General features: G+C 41.3%; 1 protein-coding gene across 18 annotated transcripts in view; it reads left to right on the top strand.

Moving 5' to 3' along the window:
* The window catches only part of chl1b (cell adhesion molecule L1-like b), a 689122-nt gene that overhangs the window by 35206 nt on the left and 635042 nt on the right, over nucleotides 1–18874 (top strand). The window contains exons 3-4 of one of the 18 annotated variants that reach the window (XM_052017106.1): nucleotides 4907–4971; nucleotides 12468–12577. The exons of 15 other annotated variants lie outside the window; for them this stretch is intronic. The gene's annotated coding sequence lies outside the window, so the exon portion shown is untranslated. The remainder of the gene's footprint in view (nucleotides 1–4906; nucleotides 4972–12467; nucleotides 12578–18874) is intronic. 2 more of the 18 variants (XM_052017107.1, XM_052017105.1) reach the window with 2 other exon arrangements.

The following is an 18874-nucleotide window of genomic DNA, read 5'->3' as shown; positions in this document are numbered from 1 at the left end:
AAACAGCCTATCCCAATCCAAGCCTGCCAAATCCCATCGAAATTGGCCTTACTCCAATTTAGAATCTCAACCCGAGGACCAGTCCTATCCTTCTCCATAATTATCTTGAAACTAATGAAATTATGATCACTAGATCCAAATTGTTCCCCTACACACACTTCTGTCACCTGCCCTGTTCCCTAAGTATCTAGTATCGCACTCTCTCAAGTTAGGACCTCTGCATATTGATAAAAGAAACTTTCCTGAACACATTTGGCAAACTCTATCCCATCCAATCCCTTTACAGTATGGGAGTCTCAGTTAATATGTGGAAAGTTAAAATCACCTACTGTCACAACCTTATTTTTCTTACAGCTGTCTGCTATCTCTCTACAAATTTGGGAGGTCTATAATATTGTCCCACTAATGTGGTCATCCCTTTCTTATTCCTCAGTTCCACCCATATTGCCTCAGTAGATGAGCCCTCCAATATGTCCTCTCTGAGCACTTCTGTGATATCTTACCTGATGTGTAATGCCACCCCTCCCCCTTTCATACCTCCCTGTATATCACGTCTAAAACATCGGAACCCCGGAACATTGAGCTGCCAGTCCTGCCCCTCCTGCAACCAAGTCTCACTAATGGCTCCGACATCATAATTTCACGTGCTGATCCATGCTCGAAGTTCATCTGCCTTACCTACAATACTCCTCGTATTGAAATAGATGCATCTCAGATGCATTAGTCCCACCATGCTCATCAACCTGTCGATTTCTGTCTTTGCCTCTAGGCTTAACATCTATTTTCCCCAGAGCCACTCCACCTGCTGCCCTGCCACCCCCCCCCCCCCAAGTAAATTATGAATTGAGATAGTTAATTTAACAACCAGTACATCTATGGGATATGAGTGCAAATCAGAGCACCTGAGGGAAATTCACATAGTAACAGGGTGAATGTGCAAACTCCCCACAGATTTCACTCAAGGTCAGGATTGATCTCAAGGCTTTAGTGGTGGAGCAGCAACACTTGCTGCCCAGAGCACCCTGCCACTACATTGATTGTCCCACTGATCCTCATATTAATCATTTAACTTTTTGTGTCCTAATGTTAATTTCTTATCCATAGCCAAATTAAACCCTGCAGCTTTGAACTTTCTCCATTGCCTTTTCTTTGGAACTTCGTTGCATCCATTTGTCCCATGGATGCTTAAGTCCACAATGACAAAATGGTTTCCTGCCAGTGAATTGAATTACCACTTTGGTCAATCCAATCTCCTTAAAAATCGGGATCATTCCGGCCAAAATTGTGCAGTGCCTTTTTTATCGTAATCCTTGAGTCGGCTTTGTGCATCTCCCTAATGCTGATTTTAAGAAGCTTTACAAAACTTCTGTCATTCCACAGAGCAGTTTAAAAAAAACCTTGCCAGGGTCCCTGGTGCAATATCGCACTGTTTCAGAAATGGTGGGTACTACTGAAAAGTTCAGCTTCTTGCAGAATTGGCACTTAGCCACATAGCAAAGATCTCATCAGCCAAACCTTTAAGGTACACACCACAACAGCACCAGCACTCTCCCACCTACTTCCACCACATAATATACATCATTGTTAGTGATGGGTGAAGTGCCAGAAGATTGGAAGGTAGTGAATGTTGTGCCTTTATTGAAGAAGGACTGCAAAGAAAAACCTGGGTACTATAGACCAGTAAGCCTAACATCTGTGTTAGCTAAGTTACTAGAGAGGATTCTGAGGGGTGAGATATACGTACATTTGGAAAGGCGGGTTGGTTGGGGATAGCCAGCATGATTTTGTGTGAGGGAGATCATGTCTCATGAATTTGATTGAGTTTTTTGAACAAGTAATCAAGAAGGTCGATAAGGACAGGGTGGTAGATGTAGTCTATATGAACTTCACTGAGGCCTTTGATAGGGTTCTGCATGGTAGGTTGCCATGGAAAGTTAGATTGCATGGGATCAAGGGAGAGCTAGCTAATTGGATACAGAATTGGTTTGATGGTAGGAAGCAGAGGGTGATGGTGAAAGGTTGCTTTTCGAACTGGAGGCCTGTGACTAGTGGTGTTTCCCAGGGGTCAGTGCTAGGCTCATTGCTATTTGTCGTCTATGTCAATGACTTGGATGGGAATGTACAAGACATGGTTAGTAAGTTAGCAGATGACACTAACATTGATGGTGTCATAGACAGTGAAGATGATTATCAGGTTTTACAGAGGGGTCTTGATCAGCTGGGTAAGTGGGTCGAGGAATGGCAAATGGAGTTAAATTTGGATAAGTGCTCAGTGTTGCATTTTGGGAAGACGAGAGCTATGGAGGCCAAGTCATTGGGTGTATTTGCAGCAGAGATTGATAGGTTCTTGACTTGTAAGGAGGTTAAGGGTTACAGGGAGAAAGTGGGAAAGTGGGGTTGAAAAAAAATCAGCCATGATTGAATGGTGGGGAACAGACTTGATGGGCTGAATGGCCTAATTCTACTCCTGTCTTATGATCTTATGACTCCATTGCTGGACTCAGCACTTCATTCTCTCTCTCTCTCTCTCTCTCTCTCTCTCTCTCTCTCTCTCTCTCTCTCTCTCTCTCTCTCTCTCTCTCTCTCTCTCTTTCTCACGAGATTCACATTCTTGCACTCAGTCATTGACTGTTTCATACAAATTGTCCCAGAACAATACAGATGTCAAGTATTCGTAACCACCTTTTGCAATTATTTTTGACTGCGAGCAAAGGTTATCAGCAGCCTCTGTCACGGGCCTACTTTGGAAGAACAGGTTGACGCTTCTGACCAGGAGAGTGTGAGGGAAGGTGAATCCCAGGTACCAGGCCTGTGCATGAACGTTACCACAGAACCACCTCACATGCATTCCTTTTCAGGATTTTCACACAGAGGCAGGGAAGTGACCACTGAGCAACAGCCTACTGGCCCAGGGGAGCTGCAGGAGTCTTTTACAGAGCAGGAGGAGATCCTGGCAGTGCCTGCTGCAATGGCAGAGCCTCCCTCCACATTGTGCCAATGTGCCTGTCACTGCAGAGCACTAACCTGGATATTGGCATGGAGAGGAAAGGGATGAAATTATAGGGGAGTTACCTGATACTGAGCTGCTGTTGGTGTGGAGAGGAAAGGGAAACACCATCTCAGTTTATAGTGCTGACAAGCCCCATGGTAGAGTGGCTCCTAATTGGGGCCTTGAAAACATATGGAGCAGCGCATGGCCAGTCATAGTGGCTTTGTGAGAGGTGTCCATGTTCAGATTCTTTCAGCAGCTGGAGCAGAGCCAGGAGAACCTCACGTTTTACTTCGGAAGTGATCTGGCCTCTGTACCAGGCAATGGGAATACTGAGGAGTGAGTTGCTGCCTCAGTTGAAGTCCAGACCCCTTCTTCCAGAGCTCTTAACCCGCAACAAATTGATTCCCAGAGACGGCAGATTTTTGTTTGTTGAGGTCAGTGTAGCTGTCAAGAAGCAGACAGAGACTTTTTCCCAGGGGGACAGTGGCTAACATGAGGGGACATAATTTTGAGGTGATTGGAGGAAGGTATGAGGGAGATGTCAGGGGTAAATTTTTTACACGGGGAGTGGTGGGTGCGTGGAACGCACTGCCTGCAGAGGTTGTGGGGGCAGATACATAAGGGACATTTAAGAGACTCTTAGATAACCACATGAATGATAGGAAAATGGAGAGCTATGTGGGAGGGAAGGGTTAGATAGATCTTAGAGCAGGATAAAATGTTGGCACAACATTGTGGGCCTGTACTGTCCTGTAGTGTTCTATGTTCTTAAGCTGTCAGGCACATTCTAGGATCTATATTCCAGCCTTGCAGGGTTCTGGAGGCAATGATGACAATCAGGAAATCTGGGCAGCTTGAGGTGGCACCTTACAGCCTGAAGCTGCCCATCAAGGGCACATACTCATCATGGGCATCCTGACAAGACTTCAGTGTTTGTAGAATACCAGCCTTCCAGCACTCAGGACGCAGCCACAGGGCAGGGGTTTCTGTATGGAAATCACAACAAATAAGAGGCCTAATTGTTTTAATAACTTTATTTTCTAACCAACAATTTTGTTCCATTCAACTTCTTCATCCATTTGGTCAGCTCATGCTGAGTGAAACCATTTGATTTAACTGACTGTGAATTGTCGTCTTGCTTTTTATCTTTTGGTTTCTTACCCTTACTTAACCAAGATCAATTAGATGTCTGCACTGACCAAGGCCCTGCATATTACATCTGTGCCATCTTTGTGCAGTCACTGAGCCTGTATATCTCGACTTCAATGATGCCTGTCAGTGCAAAACACAAGAATCCCATATCAGTGGGTACAACTTGCATCCTGCTGCCATATATGTGCTGCAAACATGTGAAGTCCCATTCTTGTGTGTTGCTTCTCTGTTCCTTGGATAATTATCATGGGATCATTCAGAGGAGAAACCGTGAGCTTAGCTGCTTAGGGAAATCGAGGGTATCATGTTGCGAGGCCAGATGGAGTTACTCAAGCTGCGTCTGCGTCTGCATCTGCATTAATTGTGCCACCCATGGTTTGCCGCTGTTGGATTAATTAAAGCAGTGTTATTTGTTGTTAGCAATAATACTGCATTCATACAGATGGTTCAAATGCTTACAACGTTGACTTGCTACAGAGGCAGAGTTTTTTCATAGCAGTAGAAAGTCATGCTATGGTGAATCTCACACCAGAGGCAGAGCCATTAACCAGTGAGTCGAAACGTCTTTGGAAATCTGAGGATAATGTCAAGTTTGTGTTGGCGTTACAAGATGCCAAACATCTGAAGGGCAGTCCCTGCTTCATACCTCGTTTCTAAGATATTTCTGTTGTTCAAAGGCCTCTGCTGTCAGAAAGATTGCAATAAGGTGCATCTGCTTGAAGCACATAGTTGTACAACTCTAATGTTATGTTTCTTTTGCAGAGGTTTTGTGGGACCATTCCAGCTTGTGTGCTGCTGTCAGAAATCTTTGGTTTGAAGTAATGCAGGTTGGTATGATAAATGGGTGACATTTTTGGATATTTGACTTCTTCAATTTCAGATGAGACCATGGGGCTAATGAATTTATTCCTAAATCAAAAGAAATGACTACTTGCACTTGAAGTGTAAGTACTCAATTGAATCAACAAGAGATTAGTAAGTGACTTCAATGAGTAGCTCGGTTCATTTGTATTGTCTTGATCCCAATTGTACAGTTTGAGAGCACCAGTAAGATTTGTAAATGGGTAGAGTTGTTTGTCATGATGGTATTCCACCTTTAATACGACTAGTCATGATACAGCAGGCATAATGTCTGAAATGTAAGGAAATTTCTGGATAATGAGGAATAACCATTTTTGTTTGTGCAAGGCAATGATAGTAATATTAATTTATTAAATAATCGGTCTTTTGTCCTGAGTAAATCCTTTTTGCAACGTATTGGTATTTGAGAACTGAATTGGGAACTTCAGCCTGTTGTTTATGGGAGAGGAAGTTCTGCATCAATTTAAGCAAAGTAACTTTCATGAAATCATTAATTCCAATATGGCTGCAGTATACAAGGGGAAGCAATTGACTGATCTTATCTTACTAAATGAAGACTATTACTAAGTATTGTTTGTTTTAAATGACCCTGAGCTTGTAAGAGTACTTTAAGAATGTGGAAAGTTGCAAGAAGTGTTGGATCATTTGAAATTTTTTTCTCAATCAAGTCCTGTCTTACAAGATGTCTGATCTTCTCAGGGAAGCCTAGTATGAGGCTTCTGTTGCTCTTCATCTTCTTCCTCTTCCTCCAGCAACTCATTATTATCTTGGTATGGTTCTTCACCCCAATGCCCTTGATATCCTGGTTCTTCCCTTGCTAGATCTGAACAGGCCGTGGCTGAGCTTGGCAAATGCCTGAATGATGCAGTGCACAGCAGTCCAAGACAAAGTAAAAGACCCCAGTTGCTGAATACTGAAGACTACCACTAGAGTAATGCAGGCAGCAAAAAACTCATGTTGAGCAGCCCTTTTGTGGTGGTGGACTGTTTGCGATGTGAAATGGACTGCTATTGGTTACATGAGTGCAGCTTATTGTTTGCACTTTGCAGAATCCTCCAATGGCAGAAAATTCCTGTTCTTGGTCTGCCTGCTCCAAAAGGAGGTAGAGTCTCCTCTTCTGGAGTAGAGAGTGTCATTGATTTTCCTAATACGGTGGTGAGCAGAAAACGGTGATAAGTGGCATATATTAGCAGCTGCGGGCAGGAATGATGTTGAGATTAGGAAGTTGAGAGTGCTGGTGATCTTGATGTCCAATGTGAGTCCAGTGCGGGCACCTGAATGCGCTTGTGCCTGACATTTTCTGAGGTCATAGATACGTGTGAGAACTATCTGTTGAAGCGTTGTAAGACATTGCCGCCCTCAGAATGCCAGAGGGAAAAATTGCTCCTTGTGAAGTCTGCATGAATAAACTCTTGGGTGATAAGTTTTACCATGTTTCCTGCAATGTGATCCCTTTAAGTTCATAGGGTACTTGGGGAGGCTGTGTTGCATGCGCATAGTATCCATCAAGAGAAGGAGCATAGATAAAGTCATGTACATAAATCGGTTTTGTTTGCAGGAAAGTGTTTGCAAGGAAGACTTCATCTTCAGCTTTAGAAATGTGCAGATTAAGTTGTGGGTCTGCATTATGGTGTACAGCAGTTTGACTGTGAATGTAGGTTTACTGCTTGAGACACTTTAAGTGACGTGTGAGGGGAAAATTGAATGATTGAAGAATCACTCAAGGCCCAGGTCCATTCCAAGCATCAAAAGTTCATTGCTTATCAGTCATGAAGAGAAAATGTGTGTGTCCACAGAACAAAGAAAAACATCTATTATTACTCCTTTTTTTTCCAGTTCATCTGCTGACTGTAGAGCAATAACCATTGATTACATACTCAACCAGGTATCTGATAAGGTATAAGAGGGCAGTTTAACCCTCTTACAGACAGATGATAGACAGCTCTGAGTCATCCCATGATACTTACTAGGCATCCTGTTCACTGTCTCTAAGCCAGATCAATGGTCAGAGTATTCAGTGGCCTTGTATGTACAAACTGAACTGCCTCAGTACTAATAAACAGAGACCCAACTAGCTAGTTCTGCCTGTGAGATGACAAATAGAATGTGGTTCAAATCCCACAATAGCAAGTCAGTTTTCCATTTTGTAAGATCATATGTTACTATCCTCCAGTTTGTAACAAACCCAGTTGTGCATTTCTACATGTCTACTTTTGCGATGTTGCTTTTACCATGGCTACTTCTGACAACATTGTTTCTGAGCAGGGTTCTCTCCATGAAAACCAATTGCCATTTTTCAGACCAATGAGCTTGAAAATCTCGCTGCTGACAGATTCTGAGCATTGCACTGCTTTAGAAGTGTTATGGGCAAGTTCCACACTGGAAAAAAAATTGCCAGTGAACACAAAAATCTTAATGATAGAGAGGTGACACAAATACACCGAGAAATGTGTGCAAATTTCTCCATAGTCAACCCTTAGAACAAATTCCTAGCCCTTTGTTGTAAGTAAATTGTTGGGTAAATGATCCTCAAGGTTATTCTCCAAGCAAAAAACTACAGATGCTGGAAATGTGAAATAAAAATTTCAAGTGCTAGAGGTACTCAGCAGAATGGGCAGCATTGTAGAGAAAGAAACAGATTTACTATTTTAGATTGATTACCTTTCATGAGGTTATTAATTTTTCATCAGGTCTCAGCCGGAAACTTAAACTCTTATTTCTTTCTCCCGTAGCCTGATCTGTTGAGTAATTCCAGCATTTTCTGTTTTTAATTTAGGATTATCCTGATCACTGAACCTTACTCTGAAAATTGTGCAGTTCCCTGTGTCTCTCATCACTTTATTAAAAATGTGTTCTGCGTTTGGCTATTTCTAATTCTCCTGTGCCCCCTATAACTCCAGCAGTGATTGTTAGTGCCATATTGACCTTGTTTATGTTTCTCAAAAATAATTTTTCCCTTTAAGTTGGTGTGGGATTTCAACCTCATTTATATTAAAATTCTGGATTTTACCTGACGGATGCTCTGTTGTTTGTGTTCCTGCTCTATGAATGTTTCGAGTAGTCATTTAGAATATTTCCAAGTTCTAAATCTTTGGTTATCTTTGAGTTAGTGGCACCAGCTGTGAATTTCACTGTGAGTTATACATCATGAAAGCAGGCCCTTCAGCCCAACTCGTCCATCCTGACCAAATTGCCTTGCTGAGCTAGTCCCATTTTACTGTGATTGGCCCATATCCCTCTAAACAATTACTATCCATATACTGTACCTGTCCAAGTGTCTTTTAAACATTGTAATTTTACCACTTCCACAGGCAGCTCATTCCACATACCCACCACCCTCTGTGTGGAAATAGTTGCACCTCAGGCCCCCTTTAAATCATTCTTCTCTCACCTTAAACCTATGCCCTCAAGTTTTAGACACCCCTACCCTGGGAAAAAAGACTGTAACCATTCACCTTATCTATGCCCATCATGGTTTAATGTACCTCTACAAGATCATCTACAAGATACCTCTACAAGATCATCCCTCAGCCTCCTACGCTACACGGAAAAAAGCCCTAGACTATCCAGTCTCTCTTTATAACTCAAGCTCTCCAGTCCTGGTAACATCCTTGTGAATCTTTTCTCCACCCTCTCCAACTTAATTACATCCTTCCTATAGTTAGGTGACCAGAACTGCACGCAGTACACTAAGTGTGGTCTCACTAACGTCTTGTACAGTTGTAACATGACATCCCAACTCTTGCATTTAATGCCCTGACTGATGAAGGCCAGCATGCCAAATGCCTTCTTCACCACCCTGTCTACTTGTGTCTCCACATTCAGGGAACTATGTACCTACAGCCCTAGGTCCCTTTGTTCTACAGCACTCTCCATGGCCCTGCCATTTACTGTGCAAGTCCTGACCTGGTTTAACTTGGCAAAATGCAACTCTTCACATTTATCTGAGTTGAATTCCATCTGTCATTCCTTGGCCCACTTTCCCAGTTAATCGAGATCCTGTTAAAATCTTAGATAACCTTCTTCACTGTCCGCTATACCACTGATTTTGATGTCATCTGCCTACTTATTAACCATGCTAACTACATTCTCATCCAAATCATGAATATAAATGATGGACAACAGTGAATGCAGCACTGATCCCTATGGCACACCACTGGTCACAGGTCTCCAATCTGAATAACAACCCTCCATGACCACCCTCTGACTCCCACCACCAAGTCCATTTAGTATCTGAATGGCTAGCTCGCCCTGGATCTGATGTGATCTAACCTTCTGGATCAGGCTACCATGCAGGACCTTGTCAAAGGCCTTGCCATAGTCCACGTCAATGACATCTACCACTCTACTCTCGTCAATCCTCTTGGTCACCTCTTCATATATCATATGTGCTTCTACACTGAATCTCATGGTATTTGATCTCAATGTGATGCTCTTTGTGGGGAAAGTGGGACCAATGTGAATAAGGAAAACAATGACGGATTTTTTACTCTATTTATATTCAAGGGTATTAATCGCGAGTCCCAAACAGGTGGTGTAGGTAATTCAGTACCAAATCATGCAGAAATGAGAGACGAAGGTAAAACTTACAATTATAATCATATATTTTTGTTAAATCTCCAGCAACACCAATTCAATTAGAAGGAATAGGACTGCAGTCTTAAGGAAGTTCGTTTCTAGTGCTGTGATAGGTGGTCAGCAGCAACTTACACTTACCACATCGTTAAAAATACACATACGCTGAAATTGGCAATCCTGAATATTTTCAGGTGAGTTTAGAGTGGTTGTATCAAAGGGGCCAGATGATGCTAACCCAGTACACCTGCCTGGAACAAATTACTAAAAGCGAAGTTGATAATTTGAAAAAAAATTATTAAAATACATTTTAGAAAAAATGAAGTTAACTGAAGTACATGAACCGCTTGGATATAATTAAAAACCTTCAAGTAAACCAAAATATTTTTAAAAATCATCTTACTTTCCTCACCTTGTAAATCCGTACCTTATGGACCCCACTGAAAAAAAAAGCTTTCTACTCATGAGCAGTCTGACCACGTATAGGGCGGCATGGTAGTGCAGTGGTTAGCGTAACATTACAGCGCCAGTGACCCAGGTTCAATTCCTGCTGCTGTCTGTAAGGAGTTTGTACATTCTCCCTGTGTCTGTGTGGGTTTCCTCTGGGTGCTCTGGTTTCCTCCCACATTCCAAAGATGTACAGTTTAGGAGCTGTGGGCATACTATGTTGGCGCTGGAAGTGTGGCGACACTTGTAGACTGCCCCCAGCACATTCTCAAGTAACACAAAAAGATGTATTTCACTGTGTGTTTTAATGTACATGTGACCAATATAAATATCTAATATCTAAAATATCTATCCAAGTGGTGATTTTGCCAGAGTAATCCTGAGGAGTCCCAGAAAGGCTGGTCCTCGCTGCCAGACCCTATTGGGTCCAGTAATGAAGTGAACCAGTAGATTAGTTCCTCTGGAACTGTCAGTGACTTGCGCTTTTCACGGTACATGCTTGGAAGTCTGGGACTTGAGGAGGTTCTGATTGCAACTGTTGGCCAGGACCAGTGCATGGAGGGTGGCACTGTGTGACCCGGGTTCAATCCTGACCTCTGGTGTTGTCTGTACGGAGTTTACACATTACCCTCGTGAATGTGTGGATGTCCTCGTGTTTCTCTCACACCCCAATGATATGCTTGATCATGGGTCAATTGGCTACAGTAAATTAGTCCTAAAGCTGATGGGTGGTGAGAGAATGTGAGGGGTGGGGGGAGAATGTGGTGAGGAGAGTTGATTGGCATGGGGGAGGGAAATAAGCGGGGGAGTGGGATTGTTGGGATGCTCTGAGAAATGGCATGGATCCAATAGGCGAGATAAAAACCTTCCTCTTTATCATAAAAAAGTGAGATAAGTATAAACAAATCTGTGTCCTCTAAAAGTGGTCAGATTTAAATGGTGCATGCTCCTGATTTTATTGCGATACCTGAGCCTTCTTATTGAGCTCACCTTCAGCTTAAAGCCCAGTTGCATCCATTAGTGGCCTCAGCTTTTCAACAATAGCCATGCTATTATAGTCTTTCAACAAGACAAGGTTATGATAAATTCATGTCACTGCTTTGACCTTTCATATTTTTAATCATTTGTTTTTAATTATTCCTGTTTTATTTTATCTTTACATGTTGCACTTTAGCTCCACTGTCTCTTTTCAAATTTGATTTGGCACAACCTGAGATTGACCCCAGAATCCATTTTCCTTTCATTTCTAAAGCAATTGCAGAAGTTATTTTTCCACTTCATTCCATTGTTAATTTGTTAATCCATTCACAGTATTGATTAAATAGATTCTGGGACCTATCAGGTCTGCTTGTGAAGCTATTGAACCAGGTAGTCATTTGCACATTAAGGCAAAATTTCTATTTGCACAAAAGCTGGTAATTCATTTCAGCGTTTCTTGAAATCATGGGCTAGATGTTGGTTTTAGTATAACTGGAAACTCAGCTATTTATGCTTTAATGATAAAGCAACTTCAAGTGAGCGACATATGCATAATTAAATATGAAAGATGGTAGGAAATGTCAGTGACCAACAAAAGGTGCATCTGGGGCAGTTGTAAATAGGAGGAGATAAATAAAATGTAAAATATCAAATGAGGAGAGACAAAAAATATAAATGCGAGATGCAGGACTGGAATGACTGATTACCTGAAATTATTCAGTTTGATTTTGAGTCCTGAAAGCTACAATCAGAAGATCAGGTTCGGCGCCTTCAGCTTCTGTTGAACTTCTTGGAAGTTGTGCAGGAGGCTAAACGTCAGATGTTCAGTGTGGAAGTGGGATGGAGAATTAAAGTGGCAGGAAAATAGAAGCTCAAGCTGATCCTTGTGGACTGAATGGATGTATTTTGCGAAGTGGTGACCTGATCTACATAAGAACGTAAGAAATAGGAGCAGGAGTAGGCCATCTGGCCCGTCGAGCCTGCTCCGCCATTCAATAAGATCATGGCTGATCTGACCATGAACTCAGATCCACCTACCTGCTTTTTCCACATAACCCTTAATTCCCCAACTATGCCAAAATCTATCTAACCGTGTCTTAAATGTATCTAATGAGGTAACCTCATTATAGAAACATAGACAATTATGAAATTAAGATAGAGGCAGGAAAGTTGTTTCTACTGGTAGGTGAGACTGGAACTAGGGGATATAGCCTCAAGATTTTCTGTGCAGAGAATTTCACAGATTCAGTACTCTCTGGAAGGAGTTTCTCTTCATCTCTGTCCTAAATCTATTCCCCTGAATCTTGAGGCTATGTCCCTTAGTTCCCGTCTCACCTACCAGTGGAAACAACTTTCCTGCCTCTGTCTTAATTTCATAATTTTATGTGTTTCCATAAGATCCTCCCTCATTCTTCTGAATTCCAGCGATTATAGTCCCAGGTAACTCAATCTCTCCTCACAGGTTAACCCCTTCATCTCCACAATCAAACTGGTGAATCTCCTCTGCAACGCCTCCAAAGCCAGCATATCTTTCCTCAAGTAAGGAGACCAGAACTGCACGCAGTACTCCAGGTGAGGCCTCACCAGTACTCTTTACGGTTGCAGCATAACCTCCCTGCTCTTAAATTTAATCCCTCTACAATGGCCAACATTCTGTTTGCCTTATTGATAACCTGTTGCACCTGCAACTAACCAGCACTCCCAAGTCCCTCTGCACAACAGCATGCTGCAATCTTTCACCATTTAAATAATAATCTGATCTTCTAATTTTCCTTCCCAAGTGGATGACCTCACATTCACCAATGTTGTACTCCATCTGCCAGACCCTTGCCCACTCACTTAACCTATCTATATCTCTCTGCAGACTCTCTGCATCCTCTGCACAATTTGCTTTTCCACTCAATTTAGTGTCATCAGCAAACTTAGATACGCTACACTCGGTCCCCTCTTCCAAAGCTTTTATGTATATCATGAACAGTTGAGGGCCCAGCACCGACCCCTGTGGCACCCTGCTCTCCACTGATTGCCAGCCAGAGAAACACCCATTTATCCCAACTCTCTGCCTTCTATTGGTTAACAAATCCTCTATCCATGCTAATATCTTACCCCCAACTCCATGCATCCTTATCACAAATGCCTCTACTACAACTTCCGCCATTTCTTTCAGTACCCTGGGATGCATCCAATCAGGACCAGGGGACTTGTCTACCTTTAGACCCACTAGTTTTCTCATCACTACCTCTTTAGTGACAGCAATTGTATTGAGGTCCTCACTTACCATCGCATCCATAACATCTCTCTTTGGCATGTTAGATGTGTCCTCCACCACGAAGACTGATCTCGACCATTTCCACATTACCCAATATTAATTCCCCCTTCTCATTTTCCAAGGGACCTACGTTCACTTTAGCCATCCTTTTCCACTTTATATAATTATTAAAACTTTTACTGTCTGTTTTTATATTTTGTGTTAATTTACTTTCATAATCTATCTTCCCTTCACTTATTGCTTGCTTAGTGGTTCTTTATTGCTTTTTCAAGTTTTCCCAATCTTCCAGTTTCCCACTGCCCTTGGCAACTTTGTATGCATGAGCTTTTAGCTTGATGCCTTCTTTCGTTTCCTCAGTAATCCAAGGCTGGCTCTCCTCACCTTACTGTCCTTGCACTTAACTGGACTATACTTTTGTTGAGCACAGTGAAAAACCTCTTTGAAAGTTTTCCACCGTTCCTCAACTGTCCCACCATATAGCCTACGTTAGTTTTCTGCAACATGAAGGAGACCATTTTGTGAGCATTCAACAACAAATTGGAAGTAAATCTCTGATTCACCTGGAAGGAGTGTTTGAGCCCTCCCTTGTCTGATGAGAAGGGGCAAGTGTTACATTTCTGGTGGTTGCATGAGGTGTGTTGTGAGAAGATCGGTGGGTAATGGTGGAGATCGAAGTGTAAATCAGAGCATCCTGGAGGGAACAGTAACTCCAGAATACCGAAAGGCGAGGTGAGGTGGGGTCATGTCAATAGGAACTTTGCATTGGATTGTCTCTTACCACTTTCAAGGCCATCTCCCATTTTAAGAATGGAATTTGATACATCACAGCTACTTCCTGAATAACAGGGATGGATTGATTGAGTACAATTTCTGTAGTTCCAGCCACCCTTGGAACAATGGCAGCCTGCAGTGCTGCAAACGCTGAAATTATTTTGTATTTCTTGCTAGTGCCTTTGTGTCTGCAAACAGTTCTACTAATAGTTGTCTTAACAGCGTTAGAAAGTGTGATTCTGAAGTATTTGCCATCAGCCACAAATAGTTATACATTGATCTTATTTAATCTTGTCTTTCAACAAGGTAAAGTTGTGATAAATTCATGTCACCGTGCTTTGACCTTCCATTTTTTTTCTTATTTAATTTTTTTTATCCACCTGCCAATGCATTTGCTTTAAAAGCTTTAAATGAGCCTATCACATTTTGGCAGTGTTCACATATCACATGCTTTCACTATTTTTACATGCCTGTCATGACACTGCTCCAGTTGAGTGGTTCTGGTATCTATGTGAGAATATAATTATTCACATATAATGGATATAGAAACTACTCCATAATCAATTAAGCTAAGAGATATATATTATCAAAAACATTTTGAACATAGAACATAAAACAGTACAGCTGAGGAACAGGCTTTTTGTCTCACACTGTTGTGCCGAACCAATTACATTAGTTATAAAATGCCCAACTAAACTAATCCCTTCTGCCTACACAATGTCCATATCCGATCATTTCCCTCACACTCATGTGCCTATCTAAGAGCTTCTTGAATGCCCTTATCGTATTTGCCTCCACCACCACCCCAGGCAGCGCATTCCAGCCACCCCCCACTCTCTGTGCAAAGAAAACTTGCCCTGCACATCTCCTTTGAAATTTCCCCCACTCAAATGCATGCCCTCTGGTATTAGACATTTCAACCCTGGGGAAAAGATACTGGCTGTCTACTCTATCTATACCGCTCATAATCTTTTAAATATCTCAGATCTCTCCTAAACCTCCACTGCTCCAGAGAGAACAACCCAAGTTTGTCCAGCTTATCCTCAGAGCGTATGCCATCTAATCCAGGCAGCATCTTGGTAAACCTCTTCCGCACCCTCTCCAAAGCCTTGACATTCATCCAAAAATGGTGCGACCGAAACTGAATGCAATACTCTAAATACGGCAGAACAAAAGTTTTATAAAGCTGCAGCACAGGTTTCTGACTCTTGAACTCAATGTCTCGGTTAATGAAGGCAAGCATGCCACGTACTACCTTTACCACCCTATCAACCTGTGTAGCCACTTTCAGGCAGCTATGAACTTGGACCCCAAGATTCCTCTGCTCATCAATACTGTTAAGGGTCTTGCCATTCACAGTGCACTGTCTCTTTACATTTGATCTCCCAAGGTGCAACACTTCACATTTGGCCGGGTTGAACTCCATCTGCCATTTCTCCACCCATATCTGCAACTAATCTATATCCCACTGTATCCTTTGCCAGTCTTCTATGCTATCCACAACACCACCAATCTTCATATCATCTGCAAACCCACCCATGTACATTTTCATCCAGGTCATTTATATACATCACAAACGGCAGAGGTCCCAGTATGGATCCCTGAGGAACACCACTTATCTCAGATCTCCAACTAGAATAAGTCCCATCAACCACTACCCTCTGTCTTCTACGCGAATTATCTAACATTCATTTGAGGGGGATTTTTGCCACAATCCCCCTCAGCTGGCAGAAATGAATGCATTTTGCTTGCAGGGCATATAGGGGAAGATAAGACAGAGCCTCAGTAATTTATATAACTCCGTATAAGTCCATCAATGCCAAATGACGTTTCAAAACCAGTCAATCTAAATATAGTCTTCATGAGTTACTTTGGCCTCCCTCCATCCCTCCATTTATGTCCTGCCTTTCGTAACCTTCAGGATGTCACAAAGCACTTGATAGTCAGTGGGTTTTGCTGAACTGGAGACACTGTTGTAATGTAGGAAGCACATTGGCCAGTTTTCACACGACAACTTCCTGCAAACAGCAATGATCAGATACTCTGTGATTTTAGTGATATTGATTGTGGGATAAACATTGACAGTGCGCAACGGACTCCATTAATCAAAACTTGGCACCCCACACTCTAATTTTGATTGCTCTGTCATCTCCTACATTTCTTTCTTCTCTGAACTATTACCCTCTACCCACTATTTTGATGTCCATTTACCCTTCAGCACCATCAAGTCAGCCAAAAACATATCTAAGACAGTGATTGGCACAAAAATGTAAACTGGTGATGATGCATTTTCAGACTGCCCTATTCTGACTCTTGTATTGATAATTGATACTTCTGAACATAGAAACAACATAGTTTAGAAAGCTTAGTCACTTAACCACGTAGTTTAATAGTTTCTCTATTAATTGAGCAGCAAAGGTCCTTTGAGGACGGTTGCACATGCAGAGGTATCACAAGCTAAAGTTTAATCATACATGAAGTCACGCTCCCTTGAACTGCGAAGGACACCAGGCAATACAATTTCAACTCAAGTCCTTCAAAATTGGATTGGATTTGGAAAGTGGATTTCAGTAATGCTTTGGTGACATTCTTGTGAACAGACAAAAAGGGATTAGTTGGATGCAGTTTCCTGAGAACATAATAAGAGAAACACAAAGGCTCCATTTCTACCTATTATATTCTTCATAAGCTTGGTGACAATACCAATGTGCCGCCTTCAGTCTTGAAGTTTGCAGGATTAGGTCTTACTAGTGTCAAAAAATTGGCCACAATAGCTCTGGTTAACTTTGATTGACCTACACTTAATTCTTGCATTTTAAACCTTTGCTTAAGGCTGTATTGCATAAATGTTGAACTTTAATTATTGTTTCTGTCAGAAAATTGACATAATAAGCTGGAAGATAATTGTTCCCATGCCCAGGAGGAGATGTTGAGAGAAAAAAAACCTACGTTGTGATTGCCAGAGATTTGATCTGTACACTTGGCTGCTGAATTCTTGAATAAGAAAATTTGGGCTGAAACTAATTACTGGGGCAGAGCAATTATTTTCCCATTCATCAGCTCTCTGTTTCATGTAAACTGGAAGGCACTCAAAGTTTGGATTTTTTAATTTTTACTTCGAAACATCTTGCAAAGATAATTTCAAATTCAGATGGATGTCATAGAATCAGGGAATAATACAATGCCTAGGCTGTTCATCCTGAAGCAGCTCTTTGAAAGAACTATCCATTTATCCTCACATTCTTTCCCTGTGGCCTTGTAATTTCTCACCCAGTTTGTATTCAATTAGGTTTTAAATATTGCTGCTGAATCTGATCTCAGTTCCCTTTAAGTATCTCAGATTATCGCAATTTGCAGTGTTATAAAAGATTTTCCAGGTCTTACCTCTGGGTGTTTTCGCAAATTATCTTAAATCTGTATGGTCTGCTTCCCAAACTTTTGCTACTGGCAATAGTTTCTCAATTACTTTATCCACAACAATCATGATTTTGAACACAAAGTGAAGAAAGATTACATATGCTTTACTTTAAGCACTCTTTTCAATGTCTCAAATGAAAATCCAAAAAACCCTGCAGATGCTGGAAATCTGAAGTAAAAACAGAACGTGCTGGAAAAACTCAGCAGGTCAGGACGCATCAGTTTTGATGAAGTGTTTTTGAGCTGAAATATTAACTGTTTCTCGTTCCTCAGATGCTGCTTGAGCTGCTGAGTTTTTCCAGCATTTTCCGTTTTCAATGTCCTATTAGCTTAAAACACATCTGTACTGGAAACCCAGGAATTTGTTCCTACAGCTTTCTTAAAACTATTATTTAGTTTTTATTACCTCTCCTCATTCTACCTACCAAAAGGTACTACTTCACCTGTCACTGTATTAGTCATTGTTGTGGAAAATAACCATTGTTTCCAACTTGAATATTTGGCGCGACATCCTTTTTTCCAAGATGTATACAACTTACGTTTTTGTTTAAATGTCTTGGTGAAAGAAAAATTCACAATATTGACATACATGAATTCAGCAAAGGTATTAGCAACACTTGTTTTATGTTGAGGCTTCCATACCTTCTGGCTGTTTCACCAACATCTAAACTGGTTAAAAATTTCTGAAAAATGTCTGGTGTGGTGCACACTAGATGCTTTGGAATGATTGAATTTGTAAAGTTGTTAGGTTTTGGATATGCAGCAAGTTATGATTTTACTTTGTTTTCATGTGTAATCCAATGCCTTTGGATCATATAGTTTACTTGTCTGACTTCAATTAAGATGAATTGTAATTAATTATAAATCCGATTGTTGTATTGGGATTGAGCTGAAATAGAGTAGTAAAACCACTGACAAGGGAGAAGAGTTAATTGAGAAAAGTCATTGCTGAAAGTTTGAAATAATAACTAGAAATAGTTCAATCAGAATTATAAGAGTAGGGAACTCTACGCTGTAATAAAGTGTCATATTGAGAAGGTTAACTTTCCTTTCTCAATTAAATGCTGAATAGCCTGCTTTGTACTTATATTATTTTTCTGTTCAGGATGTTTTAATATCTGTGCAAGTCCTTTGCTACAAATGTGACTATAATTATCTCCTTGGGGAACTGAGGTAGAGAAGTTGCTGAGTTCAATTGTGTGACAGGTCTAAATTAACATCAGTGCAAATGCAGTTATTAATCTTCAATATGTGGTTCAATAATCATATCACTTCAAATCTGAAAGTTAATTCAGCTCTATAATACCACCAAGCAGTGGTTCTTCCAAGCCAATTCTTCTGGTGATGGAATTAGAATTGACTGCTCAGTTAAGAAAAGCCTTGACTTTCAGTTAAAAACTGAATGGGGATAG

This window comes from Pristis pectinata, chromosome 6, assembly GCF_009764475.1.
Source record: "Pristis pectinata isolate sPriPec2 chromosome 6, sPriPec2.1.pri, whole genome shotgun sequence".
NCBI classification, from domain to species: domain Eukaryota; kingdom Metazoa; phylum Chordata; class Chondrichthyes; order Rhinopristiformes; family Pristidae; genus Pristis; species Pristis pectinata.
This window is presented reverse-complemented; position numbering and strand designations above follow the sequence as displayed.